The sequence below is a fragment of the Pteropus medius genome, unplaced genomic scaffold (genome assembly GCF_902729225.1).
Source record: "Pteropus medius unplaced genomic scaffold, Ma_sr-lr_union100, whole genome shotgun sequence".
Taxonomy (NCBI): Eukaryota; Metazoa; Chordata; class Mammalia; order Chiroptera; family Pteropodidae; genus Pteropus; species Pteropus medius.
The window spans coordinates 15,140,527-15,154,417 of NW_024340692.1; the positions used below are offsets into that span (position 1 = coordinate 15,140,527).

Sequence of the window (13,891 nt, forward strand, 5' to 3'; positions counted from 1 at the left end):
AAAAAAAAAAAAGATACCACACTAAAATAGAACTCAGGTAAAGATTTTAAAAGCAAACCTGTGAATATAAAACTCTACTAGGAAACTGACATTAAATATGAAGGATGCAAAGGTCATAAAGTGCTGAACAATTTTTGCAACCTTAAAAGCCACAGTAGATACAAAATTTAAGCAAAAGGGTCTCTGACCTTCTTAACCTTAACTGAGTTCCGATCCACTCCCAGAACTCCCTTCCTGCCTAGTGTGAATGTAATTAAGGGGAAGCTGCAGTGGTAATTTCTCTCCTCATTAACTTCCTGATTGGTTTCAGCCTCAGGATTCTGCCGGGCAGTAGTTTGTCACCAATTCCAAATGGCCAATCGTTAATACTAATGTTTGTGTAACTAACTGCCAGCATCTGCCACGGCTTCTTGTACAACAATAATGGTGAAAGGGTACATTAGTGCTCTTGTGTTAATTCAGCTTGTGTTCATCAATAGGGAAATCTATGATGTAATTAGCAAAATGCACTGGGAGCTGAGAGTTGAAGTCATTTGTAGAGAACTAAATCATAGTAGAAGCTGTACTGGGTCCTGATGTGTTTGCCATCAATACTTATTATGTTTGGAATTTAATAAGGTATATTACCATGCTGAAAAGAGACCTTTTTACAAGAGAACACCATTTACCCTTGTTATGGTTTGGAAAAGGTTTGCTGCAGCTAGTGACACCACACAGAAATAAAAGAACAGAGCTGGGATTTAAGAAGCAAACCTTTAACCACTCCACTGAACCAAATTATTTCAGAAAGCCCCTTTCTTCTAATGTGACATATGGATGGACAAACGGATAGACAGTTTTGTATAGCTACCTCAACATTAGGCAATTTCTTGATAAGCAATTATTTTGATATTGATAGCATTTGTTTAGTATAACTTAAATAAAACGCAAGGGTAATAGTTTATAAGCTGTTTTAAAAAAGAAAAGAGCCATTAAATAGTACTTTATAAATGCCAAAAAGGGTGCATGTACATAAATATATAATAGCAACCAGAAAAAAAAAATTGGGAACCTATGAAATCTGAAACCCTCATTTTATTGCAGTTCATAAACTTTTTACTCAATTTGAAATTTAAAATTCCCTACAAATCTAAGATGAATTGTGAATTGTGTTACATGCACAAGGATGTTGTATATACACAGAAATGTTTTACAAAGGTGGACTTTGCTCTGATATCTTGTTACTATACAGAGATCTGGAGAGCCAACCAGAGAGTCTATGAAGTTAATCTGCCCACCTCCATCCTCACCTCAAACCAGTGATGAAAGTTCCTCTTTACAGAAGTGATGGAAAGGGAATAAATATTTACTTCCTGAATGCCACATACTATCATGAGGTATTTAATCCTCAAACCATTCACTGAGAATTATTCTCTCCACTTAACATAAGGGACCCTGTGAGTAGCCAAAGACAGTGTGTCACTGGTCAGCCCAGCCCCCTGGCTTGCTCTCAGCCCTGTACCACCCCACCCTTGGGTGCCACATGTAGTCACTGAAACTTCCTAATCTCTGTGTGAGTGTAAGTAGGCAAAATAACTGACTCTTATTGGACAAATGCAGAGGCTATAAAGGAACAGGTCAGTGTTCTCCTGGCAGGTTCTGAGCTCTGGGCCTGCCTTCTGCCTTCAGTTAGCAGCTAACCTCAGAGATGATCCCTCACCCCAGCCACACACCTCCCACTCCTCATATTGCTGGCTTGGGACTGAAAAGGGAGGGATAGGAATTCTGCAAAAGAAAGGAATTGAGGCTAGACCCCTTTTGCACTCACTTGTCTTGTGGGAATTTTCTTAGAAAGTATTCCTGTGACTTGTGGCTATAAAGAACCATGCAGAGTGTATCACCTGCATAGACTAGGGAGGCTCCAAGCATACTTAATGCATAATTGCACTACAGAGAAGATGCAAATAAATGAACTCGACCTGTTTTGAAAAATACCTGTATTTTTTAAAGAATTTCTCCACTCAAAATTTAAATCCATGTTATTTTTACTTCTGCTCAAGGCTTAGCAGTTTTGAATAATGGGCTATTGAAGTTAGGGATAGTATCTGTTGAACTCACTTTGTGAAGCACCTCATAAAAGTAGTTCCAAGTGAATTAAATATTTCGTAGGTGTTTATCTTAGTGACTAATGTCCAAAATCTATTATCCTTAAAGGTACTCTTCTCCATATTAATGCAGCTTCATTAAACTTTGTGGCGGGGGGGAGAGAGAAGTAATAATCACTGTAAATCATTTTACACAAAATTTCGAAAGTCAAAATTATCCTTTTTGCTTTTTAAGTTGAAGCTAATGAGCCCTACACATAGCTAATTTCAACTCAAAAGGTGCCTCTTAATTATTCTGTATAAATGCTAATGCCTACTGCCAGTGAGACTGCAAGGAAAGATATGCTGGTGGTAGCACTAGAAACTGGTTCGATCTTTCTGGACAGCAACCTAGAGGCATGTAATAAGAACCATAAAACTGTTCATACCCTCTGACCTGGTAATTCTACTCTAGGGAATAAGCCCAAAGAAAGAAAGAATAATTGGCCCAGAGATGCTCAACACACCACTATTTGCATCAGTGAAGATGTTAGTGCTTTGCCCTGGTGCTGGGGGGGATAGGGTGAAGATGAGGGTGGGGAGGAGGGGAGCTGCCTTAGGGTTGAGGGGCAGGAAGCATTCACAGGCAATAAACAATTCAGGATTATGCTACCCTGTAATCATGATAGGCTCCCAGCATTTATAGAAATGGAACAAATGGCTTCTGGAGACCAAGTTGAGACTGAAAAGTAAGAAAAAGGGGAAAAAAAAGAAAACGTACTCATCTTATCTTTTTTCATGTTACAATGAAAGGTGGGTAAACCTCTGAAGCTGACGCTTGTTTGAACCAGCAAGCTCGGTTTCTGTTTTCTCTCAATTACCCTATTTGTCTAAGAAGCTAAAGGGTCTTTATCATTAAAAACAAAAAACTTCACACATAATCAGTCTTACCAAAGCTGGAAAAAAAAAAACTTAAGATGATTTCAGTGATACCATCTAAACCTTCATATTCTTTTTGGAAAATATTATATACTGCCAAAAAAAAAAAAAAACCCACCTCTCTGAAAAAACAAAACAAAAACCACTTTAACTGCTAAATCTTTTGACATTGCAAAGACCCCTGACTTTTAACTTGAATGATTTGTTGGAAGTCAATGGACTGGAACGAATATTCTCTTCCAGTGATGTGAGAAGACAGGACATTCATGCTTGAGGAAAAAAATTTCCTCTATATGTTAAATACTATTAAACTCTAAGATACCATTTAAAATAAAAATGCAAGTGGCGTTCTTCAGTTGTTAGCAACTCTTCACCTAGATGCTGACAGGAAAAAAAAAATGCTGGCCTCCTTGGTTTCCTAGAATTTACAAGCCTAAGAGTCTGATGAAAAGCTGATGAAAATTTCTTAAACAAATTCTTCCGCTTCATGATAACCATAGTGTTTGGAAATAAAATCACGTCCAATCAATACCACTTAGCAGATATTTAATGTTTCACAATAGAACTCTTTTCCAGAGTGGAACTGCTGCCCTTCTCACTAACATTTAAAATAATTAGGATTATCTTAGCTATCCGAAGCTTGGCAGATTCAGTTTGTACTTTCAAACAGCATTAATTCTTGGCACTCAGAACAAGGGATAAAAGGTAAAGATATGAATGGAGATCTTTATTCAACCTGATCTATCATGGATTAGCTCATTCTTTTCCAGTTCATGCCTGCACTTTAGTTAAGAGAAAGGCTAAGCTGTAACTGATGTAATTAGAAACCGCAAGCTGAGAAAAAATGGCTTTTTTATCTTCCCCATTTACTATACATTTACTAAAAAAATAATCTTTGAAACAACTAAATGTGTTTTTTCCACCTACGTGTAATTAAAGAGTAGTGACGAGAAAGGGGCTGTTTAGGATTATACTTTCCTTGCAAACACATTTTAATTGTCAGTTATAAAATCTAACTCCAATTTTGAAAGAGGCCAGCTCTGCACTTTGCATATTGTAGAGAAGTGACTGAGCCACAGTAAATGAGAGTTCCTGTAGATGGAATAAGGTACATTCTTACCAGTACTTCTTCCTTGATACAACAACTATCACAACCTTTGTAAGCACTGGGAATTACCGTTTTTAAAAAAAAAGTGAATTTAGAAAGTACATATTTATGTAACATCAACAGTACCTCTTTCCCTCTAAATTTCTTGTAAAACATGTATACACAATTCACAAAATAATACCAGAACTTAAAAAAAAAAAAACCTTTTGGTCCCCCCTTCACCCATTAAGAACAACTTCTTAATTCTCAGAATAAATCCATCTATCAGGCATCCTTTTATAGCACACTGGAGAATCTGAGGACCAGGGCTCACAGCCTGGCCCAGCCATAGCGGCAGATCGGCTTTCCTACTGCTTGAGAAACTAGGGGATAATGCACCTAAAGCTACCCCCTTACCCTAGAGATCAACACAAAGGGAAGAATCCTTTTTTTGTTTTAATGAAGTGCACAAAAAGGAAAAAGAAAGAAGAGACACCATTCAGCCCTCCACCCTATCTGGGACCCAGGCAGAACCATCTCCTCCATCCCCAACCCTCACCCCCTTCACACAGACCTTCCTGGACTACAGAATAGCAGCAGCTAGAGCCTCACATTCCTTGCTTAGTTCATAGAAGGGGTCATCAGAACCAACTGGAGTCTCAAAGCAAACCCATGAGTAAGAATGTGTCTGTGACAGCAGCCCTACCCTGACCTGACAGAGACTCACACCCTCCAAGTACCTCTTCACTTCCTAAAACATCTCCTGCCTATCAGCAGTGGTGATGCTCCCGGCTGCTCCCTCACCCCAAACTGTCACCATCAGTTGTTGTGACTTTTCTCTCACTGACTTATTTCTTCCTAAATGCTTTCCAAAGTGAGCAAGTGTGTACATGAGGGGTTAACACATTAGTATTTGCTCAACTGACTTATCTTATCCAGGGAGGAAGCATTTGGTTATAGACACAATCCAAACACTCAAAGATCCTCTAATTCACTGTGTTTTAATGAAAATACACTCTAAACACAGTGTGGCTTTTACTTCCCTTTGGTACCAATGTCCTGAGGTAAATTCTTACTATGGCCAACTCTGCTCTTTTTTCCTCTTCAGTGAAATAACCACAAAACAGACTGTGAAGAAATCCTCTCTACTACCTGGGCAATGGACTTAAGCATCCTGCACCTCAGTTTCACCATCTGTGAAATGAGACTAATGACAGGCAGCTGTGATCATTACTGAGTACGTATTAGCTTCCTTACTTCCTTCATCTGCAGTCTAAGTCTCAAAGTCTTAGGAGATTCTTGCTTTTGAAAGTGTCGGAATCCAATCAGGATTTAGTACAAGGTCTATTCCCTCCAGACTACACATACCTTTTCTGAGAGGCAGGAACCAGGAATACATGCTTACTTCATGCTGGGCCTACATAATAGTCTGAGTGTCACATCCAAGAGGCAAAAAAACCTATTCCTCACTTGGGCAACAGTTCCCTTGTTACATATAACCCGCCTTTTTCATTTTTGAGGGTGAGGGTGAAAAGACAGTTGGTATCAAATCAAAATCAAACAGCAGAATGTCTATGGACATGCTTTATAAACCATACAAAAAACAGTAGTATCCAGTGATCAAGCAAACCATCCCTTCATACAGCAGTATTTGGAAGCAAGAAGAGTCTCTTGTTTTGGGGCCTACGTTTGTCCTAGAAGTTGGGAACTCTGATTAGTACTTGGCATGAGATCCAATGTCCCAGAAGAAGGAAAGGTCTCATGGTTCCTAGTCTGCAATTACTAGGGAACTGGAGCCCTGACTGAATGAGGCTTGCTTGGGTATCAGAAACTCATTGAAAATGCAACAGCAGAGCTCGGGCTAGGTGTGTGGGCTTTGGAAGCAGACCGTCTCTTATACCCGAAGACCTTAGACAAGTCCCTTAACTTCTCTATGCCTCAGTATTTTCATCTGTAAAATGTGGTCCAAGTAGAGCACTTAAGATGGCTCCATGCAAAGCATTGGGGCCCCATTAAGCCAGATGCCACTGAAAAGCCCACATTACAGTGATGCACAGCTTCGCCATTCAGTCACCCACACACATAGCCTGGTAACTGCAGCACCTCAGCACTGGGTGCTGTCCAAATTAAGGCTGTTCTAGCATCACTTCCCAGCCTCTATCCTCTCTGCTGTCTTCATCTACACCCACTCCTGCCCCACAGCATTGTTCTAAAGGGCTTGAGGGGGTAGCAGTCAGAAAAGCAGCTGCTGCTCCTGTTCCAGTTTCTCACTTCTGGGGAGGCAAACTGTTTTCCCACCAGATAAGTACACTGATGAGGGCAGGTGGGTACAGGGGAGTCCTGCTCCTGTGCTGGGCAGAGCCCAGCTCTGAACAGCAGCAATTAGTGTGGAAAAACCATGCCATCTGTCATCAGACACTAGCACCTCAATAAACACTGTTGAGTCTCATTGTAAAAGGAGAATAATAATCATGTATCTCACAAAGCTGCTTTTCAGGGCCGAGGAGGTGAAATATGAAAACAGTTTGTAAACTTGAAGGCTCTATACTCTTGTCAGTCATAATGTTTTTGTCTCCTCCCCACTGGCCCTTCTCTAAGGAAGAAGGGTCAGTTGGTATCTGTACTCCACTATCTAAGACAGGACCAAAAAATCAGTAAAACTTTTATTAAACATTGGTTGGGAGAGAAAAAAAAATTAGTGACAGGACAGCTCAAATATCATTGAATGTTCTCAGATAAATTTCAGTTCTATGTTCAGGGAAAGGTGACTTTTACTTTATTCTTCTTTCTTTGCACACCAAAAGACTGAAAGTTAAGATAAATTCCAAACTGAAACCCTAGCCTAATTTGTGTTTTTTACAGCATCATGCAGGACTTCAGTTACACAAAACATTTCCTGAGGCAAGGCCAACAGGGAAGAAGACTTGGCTGAACGAGGCTGGGGCAGAAGCCATGAGAAACACCTGTGGACAGAAAGTCCATAAGGTAAAAGGCAAACATCTGACAAACTGAGATTAAGCTGAGAACATCTATCATGCATTGTGTAGCATAGTGCAGTGCACACGCTGAGTGTTTAATAATGGATGAATCAGTGAGAATGACCATGGAATTTAGTCTTCATAAGACATGCTGCAATCATAAAACAAGGCTGACCCACGCGTTGGCAAAGAGAGCCTCAAGTCTAAAACCAGCCTTGATGAATTTAAAGTGCAAGAGTTTTACTTAATTCTGTCTATATTTACTGTACAGAGACTCTACGTAAAGTCTGGGCACCAAGGTAGAGAAAAGCCACATCAAACACACCCTGGGATAAAAGGTGAAACCATGATCTCAGCAGGGCTCTTACTGAGTATGCAGAACCATGTTCCTCAGGGACTCTGCAGGGCAAACAAGGAATCAAGTCCACATTCATTGCCATGCCCAGGTGGTCACATGGACAAGTGCATTTGAAAACAGAGTTTAAATATATGTATGATCATCTCAGAAAGTAAGGTAGACCAGGCAAAGAAGATACTCTACAAGTTGTCTCTAGAATAGATTTCCTCTTTGATTCTAGGAAAACTGTTTCCTCAGACACAAAAGGAATCAAACCCACATAGCAAGGTGTGGCATTTGGCATCTCTGTTCAGATTATTTTTCAATGAGAAAAAATTTTAAAATAGCCTTGCAGAGTGTTTTCTTCACACTGAGAAGAATCACAGATACTTCAGCCTTAAAGGATAACGTGATGAAAATCTCGGCCTTGACGGGCATCTTGTTAAGGCTAAGAAAAAAAGATTAAAGTTTTGGAGCCAACACCACTACCAGGAGAGCTGGTCACAAAGAAAGTGAACGCTGCCTTCTAACCTAGGGCCCAAAACGAGCCCAGTTTGTCTAATCCACCACCCTGAGGTTAGCCTTTCACTTTAGGATTACATCATCTTTGCTAAAACACACTGTGTAACAAAACATGTAAGATGTGCAGCTTTAGCTATACTGTTTTTAGGAAGTCTTTAAAAATATTCTGAGGCTTTGCAATTAAATGGATATCAGAGAAAGTTCATAAGCCATTTTGCAAGTGGAACTTGTAGTATACAACGTCTGCAGCTAATACTTGAAAGTAAATATTGTGCTCCAAATGATACACTAGTAGCAGGGGAGAGGACTGTGTCAGGTAATTTTATCATTACTACCAGATTATCTCCTGCAAAAAGCAAACACAGAACTCCATCAGTATTGGCTATCATACTATACCAACTCTTCCTTCTCTTTCTTTCAAAATAGCATTACGAGAAATTTAAGACTAGTAATTATTAATATTTTTCTCTGGCACAGAAGGAGAAAGCAAACACCAGGATACATCTAAATAAAATATATACCAGATGAAATCAATCAGAATAGAAAATTCCAGACATTTCCAAGGCAGGAGAATACATGCCTACTTACATACAGTTGCATAAGCTATACACAACTGAAAACAACATAGCCATCAAGGACAGATAAGAGAGTTCAGATTTCAGCAGCAAGAATATACTCTTTTGGAATAGTTCTTGTTAAGGGTGAACAGACATAAAAAAATAATAGCACAAACCATGTTTTCCCAAAACAATATTTTGACATTTTTCATAAGACTACAGCAGCTAAAAATAGTTTTAATATATGTATTTCTTAAGATATTATTTTTTGTTTCAGATGCTTGTTCAATTAGCCCACAGAAAGGATGTCCGCCTAAGAGGTTAACCTGTGGGTGATATAAGGCACTCAGAAAATGTGATTGTACCTGCCCCTCTCCAGGAGTTTATGGTATTTTTTAATTGTTTCAGGAGAGGTCTTATATTTTGATAAGTATTTTAGTTTATCTTCAAGAAATGGATTTTTTTTTTCCCCAACTGCATTCCATCTGAAGCCAATTTTACCTGTAGCATATCTTTAGAGGTTTCTCAGAATAACTACCTATGGTCTCTCTGGGGAAGCAGCTCCTGGACAGGGCCTGTTGACACTGGTCAGCTGAGCTCAGCTCTGAACCAAACAAAGAAAACTAATACTGGTGGGTATTTGTCAAAGTATGAGACAAATGTTTATTTAATGCTTCTTTCCACTGGTCAAAAATGTGGCTTCCTTTCAGTATTTAATTTTCTATTTTTAATTCTTTTATTATGGTATTAAGGATATTCACAATGTCGTGCAAGCATCACCTGCTATCTCCAGAACTTTTTCATCTTCCCAAACTGAAACTGTACCTATCAAACAATAACTCCACATTCTCTCCTTCCCCGGCCCCTGATAACCACCCCTTCTACTTTGTGAATCTGACTACCTAGGTACTTCATATGAGTGGAACCACACAGTATTTTTTTGTGACTGCCTTATTACATTTAGCATAATGTCTTCCAGGTTTATCCATGTCACAGCATATAGCAGAATTTCTTTCATTTTTAAGGCTGAAAAACATTCCACTGTATTACATATTACACATTTTGTTTACCCACTCATTTATCAATAAACATATGGGTTTGGTTATCGTGAACACTGCTAGTATGAACACTGGTGTTCAAATAGCTATCTGAGTTTCTATTTTCAATTCTTTTGGGTATAAACCCAGAAGCAGAATTGTTGGATCATATAATTCTATTTTTAAGTTTTTGAGGACCTGCCATACAGTTTTCCACAGTAGCTCTATTTTACATTCCACAATGCACAAGGATTCCAAGTTTTCCATATCCTCAGCAACATTTATTTTCTGTTCTGTTTTTCGTTTTTAGATAACAGCCATCCTAATAAATATGAAATGCAGGATTTAGATTTTGATCCTTTTCTATTAATCCCTTCCTCCATTTCTTCCTATGACTCTTCCCTAACCCCGACCTACTATTCTGTTTCTATATTATAGCCACCAAATTTAACTAAAGATTTAGCCTCAATGCCCACTCACTGGGTTATGTTTGGCAAACTGATGGCTTTCTTATTCCCAGAAAAGTTTTTTCAAGGTCACCTATAACCTGCTGATCACCAAAGCCAATGCCAATGGTCTGTCCTGACATTTCCTCCTTCCCTCTGGAGCACTGGACACTTGACCATGCCCTTTTCCGTCTGTCTTCCTCTGCACCTTTCCAGGCCTTCTCCCCTCCTCTGACCATCCGACCACTATCCCAAGTATAGACTTTCTCCAAACTGCTCAACTTGGTCCTCACTTGTCACACAAGCTTTAAATGTCACCTCCTTGCAAATGATTTCACAATTTATATCTCTTGCCCCATCTTCTCACTGAGAATTACTTCTATATTTTAAATATCTGCTAGACATCTCTACCTGGATGAGCTTCCTGCAATACAAACTCATGGCGTTTAAAACGGAAGCCACCATGTACCCCTCCAACAATAAACCTGATGCTCCCTCCTTTCTTGGGTCCTGAGCATGCCCCTTCTCCTGCTTGCTTAGGCTCTGAGCCTCAAACATTATGTTAGACCCCCTCATTATCTTATACTTAATCTGCTAGCATCTGGTTACCCTATCCAAAATTCTCTCTCTACTTCACTTTGCCCTCAATGGCCTGTTACTCTTCCAAGAGCATGTGTCTAGCAAGACATTTTTCCTAAATAAACACTTTCTGGTTTCCGCAAAAGTCCAAACTCACTAGCCTGGCATTTGAGGAGCATGCTTATTTCTCACTTCTCCCCTGCACTCACTCCTGTTCTTGATCCTAGCACAGACTTAGGTTCCCTGCCTCTCACACTGAGCTCATGTTGATCCCACTGTCTCCCCAGTCTCCATGGGTCAAAACCCAGCTCAAAAGCCAACTTTCCCTGATCTCTCTAAACAGAAACAGCACCCCTGCCTCTATTGCCCAGAGTATTGTGCCTATACCTTTTTTGTGACACTATCACTGTCACTTTCCTATTGCCTTCCATTATAGAACTAACAAACTCCCAAAGATTAGAAAAGGATCTATGTCATATTTGTCTTCGAGGCCCTTTGGTGGCCACCAGTTAAAAGCCTTACCCCAGTAAGCACTCAGCAAGTGGCAGTTGATGAATGAATGAAGAGAAATCTCACTGGTCAAAGCCAACTGCTCTGTGTCCAACTTGCAACCAATCATGACCAGCATAGTGGGTGAGTATGCATGAAAAGAGTGGTAGAGAGGCAGCTATAATGAATGATAAGGAAGAAGTGACAGGTGCCAGCCCCACATCAAGGAATGGGTGATAAAAACTAAAAAGCAGCTAAGGGACCAATATAGGAGTATAATAATAGATGTGACAATAAACCTGAATCCTCAAGAAAGTTCAGCATCTTGAAGGCAAGAAAGAAGAAAACCTATTTTATAAACATCCTGTCATCAAAGGTTGGAGGCAGGAAATTTTGGCAATTGCAGGAGACTTATCAGTTACTTGGATAACTCATTTTTGTGAAACAGGTAATTTCTCAGTGATGGCAAATTAATGAGACATTTTTAAACCCAGTCCTTGGACGGTAGTACCTTCACTCTGGACACTAATATGAGACAGAAATATGAGAATAAGCTGGAAGACTGACAGGAATACAGACTTTTATTTCCTCCATCGTAAAAGAAGCTCATTAAAACTACTGCCTTAAAAAATATGTAATGTGGTACCATCAGTTAGGTTTTAGATGGCTTTTATTATTGACTGACTGATGACCGACTGAAGATATGAACACAATAAGTAAGCTTAATTTGAGAGACATATATAGAACTCTAGCCCCAATAATAAGCAAATCTGCATTTTTCACAAGCATATCTGACACATTAATATGAAATGACCATGTACTAGTCTACAAAGCTGGACTCCACAAATTTCAAAGATGTGTATCTCTCAAACATTTGAAGTCTTGGAGATTTAAGCCAGTAGTCTATCAGAATAACTATGAAGAAAAAAACCTTTCAGCTTTAAAAAATGATAAACAAGAATATAAATTTCACTGACTCTGATTAACCAACAGGCCAGCATTTGGTCACAATATAATTGATTTCACCTTTACTGCTACTGTTCAAAGTATTTATTTTAAATGCCTGGGCACTGGCTCCAGCCCACACACTCCTTTTCAATCCCACATTCCAAGTAGATCAGGTATTTTCACACTTGGTTCATCTTCAGTAAAGACTGTAATTAAATCTTTAATTTGAAAACAAGAGTGAAAGTCCAGCACTCACTGCATTATTGGCTGCCCTCGAAGCTTAGTGCAAAGAGCAATCACATAGCAAATGGTGACCTCAGCTCCTTCAAGCTTAGTAATCTGCTAATTTCAGAAGGGATCAGCTCATCTCGAAAGGGAGCAATTTATATGGGGGAATGCTTTCCAGTCATCTGCAAACCCAGCCCAAAAGCCAATGTTCCTGTGAATCAGAAACGTTACTTAAATTGCATAAATTGTCAAGTTTATGTGCTGCCTGGCCTTTTGATTATACCATAATTTTTAAAACATGAATTTCAGAGCACACTTTATTTCACGTCCAAGAAGCCTCTTAGGGAGCTGAGTACTCTCAGGAACTGTTGGTCCTCTTTATTTCTTAATCTATTTCCAGAATTAGGTGAAACTCTTAAGCATAAAAGAAGGCAGCGTGGTGCTAACTGGTTACCTAATTCATGGATTATTTATTAAGCATCTGCTCTGTATCCAGTACTATTGTAAGTAAAGGGACTACAGGTGTGAATAAAACAAGTCTCTATTTTCATAAGGAAAATGCCAGGGACACATGTAATCAGACACCTGGGACCAGAATTAAGGTAGGTCACAAACTGGTGATGTGACCGTGAGCAATAATTTAAGAGCTCTGAACCTTAATTCCTCATCCATTAATGAAAAACGATGTTAATATCTGTTGTAATGAAAAATATAATACACTGAGTATTCAATTGACATTAGTTCCTTCCTCTGCCTGTCCCTTTCCATAATAAGGGAGCAAATAGTAAGTGCTTCCAATGTATACTACTAGACTATCTGAAGCTAAATCAGGAGGAAGGTGACATTTTTTTCTCAATTACATGTTTACTTGATCTTTTACATCTCCTTCACTTCCTTGCACATCTGTGCTGTTTTAGATGCCCTGTGCTCCCTGGTCCTCTTTGCCAAATTACACCTTACCCCACCCCTCAACTCACTCCAGAGATGGTTCTGTTCTTTCAGTATCCTGCTTGGGGTTCCTGATGAAAGCTTCCAATTAAACTAATTCACCCAAGAAGAAAATGCACGCTCCATGCTCTAACCCTCTTGTTGATATTTTCATTTCAAAAACGTGGCTTCTAGACATTGCAAAGATGCCATCTTTGGGGGCAAGGCAGATATCTAAGGTATTGCCTGATACCACTCAGTATACTGACTGCACTGCTGTTAAGTGGGTAAATCCTCAAGTTTCACTTTTACTAGGTCAGGTTTTCATAATTTACAGAAAAGAGATGTTCTTGTTGAATGAGGTTCTGGCCCATGCCTGGTCTGTGTCCCCACCAGAGAATGGAGTCACAGCCTTTAAAAGAAAGCATCAACTAGTGAGAGAATCTCAAGTTGAGAATCAGCTTCCCTTTCATTTTGTCTTCCAGGAGCTTAATTAGAGTGTATTCCCACAGCTAACCATAAAACTGGTATTTAAAGAAAAGAAATTACAATACAATTATTTCCCACTAATAGTAACTCTCATGTCTTCTAGTCCTTCAGTGAGGCTACAAAATTCTAATGAAATATTTGTCAGTGTTGAATAAAATGAACTTTTAATTATTTTTGTTAAGAAATATTGCTAATTATAACACTTAACCAGATAAAACTGAGAGAAAAAGAAGAGACACAAATATTAGCATTAGCTAACAAATGT

General features: G+C 39.2%; 1 protein-coding gene across 1 annotated transcript in view; it reads right to left on the bottom strand.

The window, feature by feature from the left end:
• The window catches only part of DMRT1 (doublesex and mab-3 related transcription factor 1), a 90,383-nt gene that overhangs the window by 1,757 nt on the left and 74,735 nt on the right, over positions 1–13,891 (bottom strand). The gene's annotated exons all lie outside the window — the stretch shown is intronic.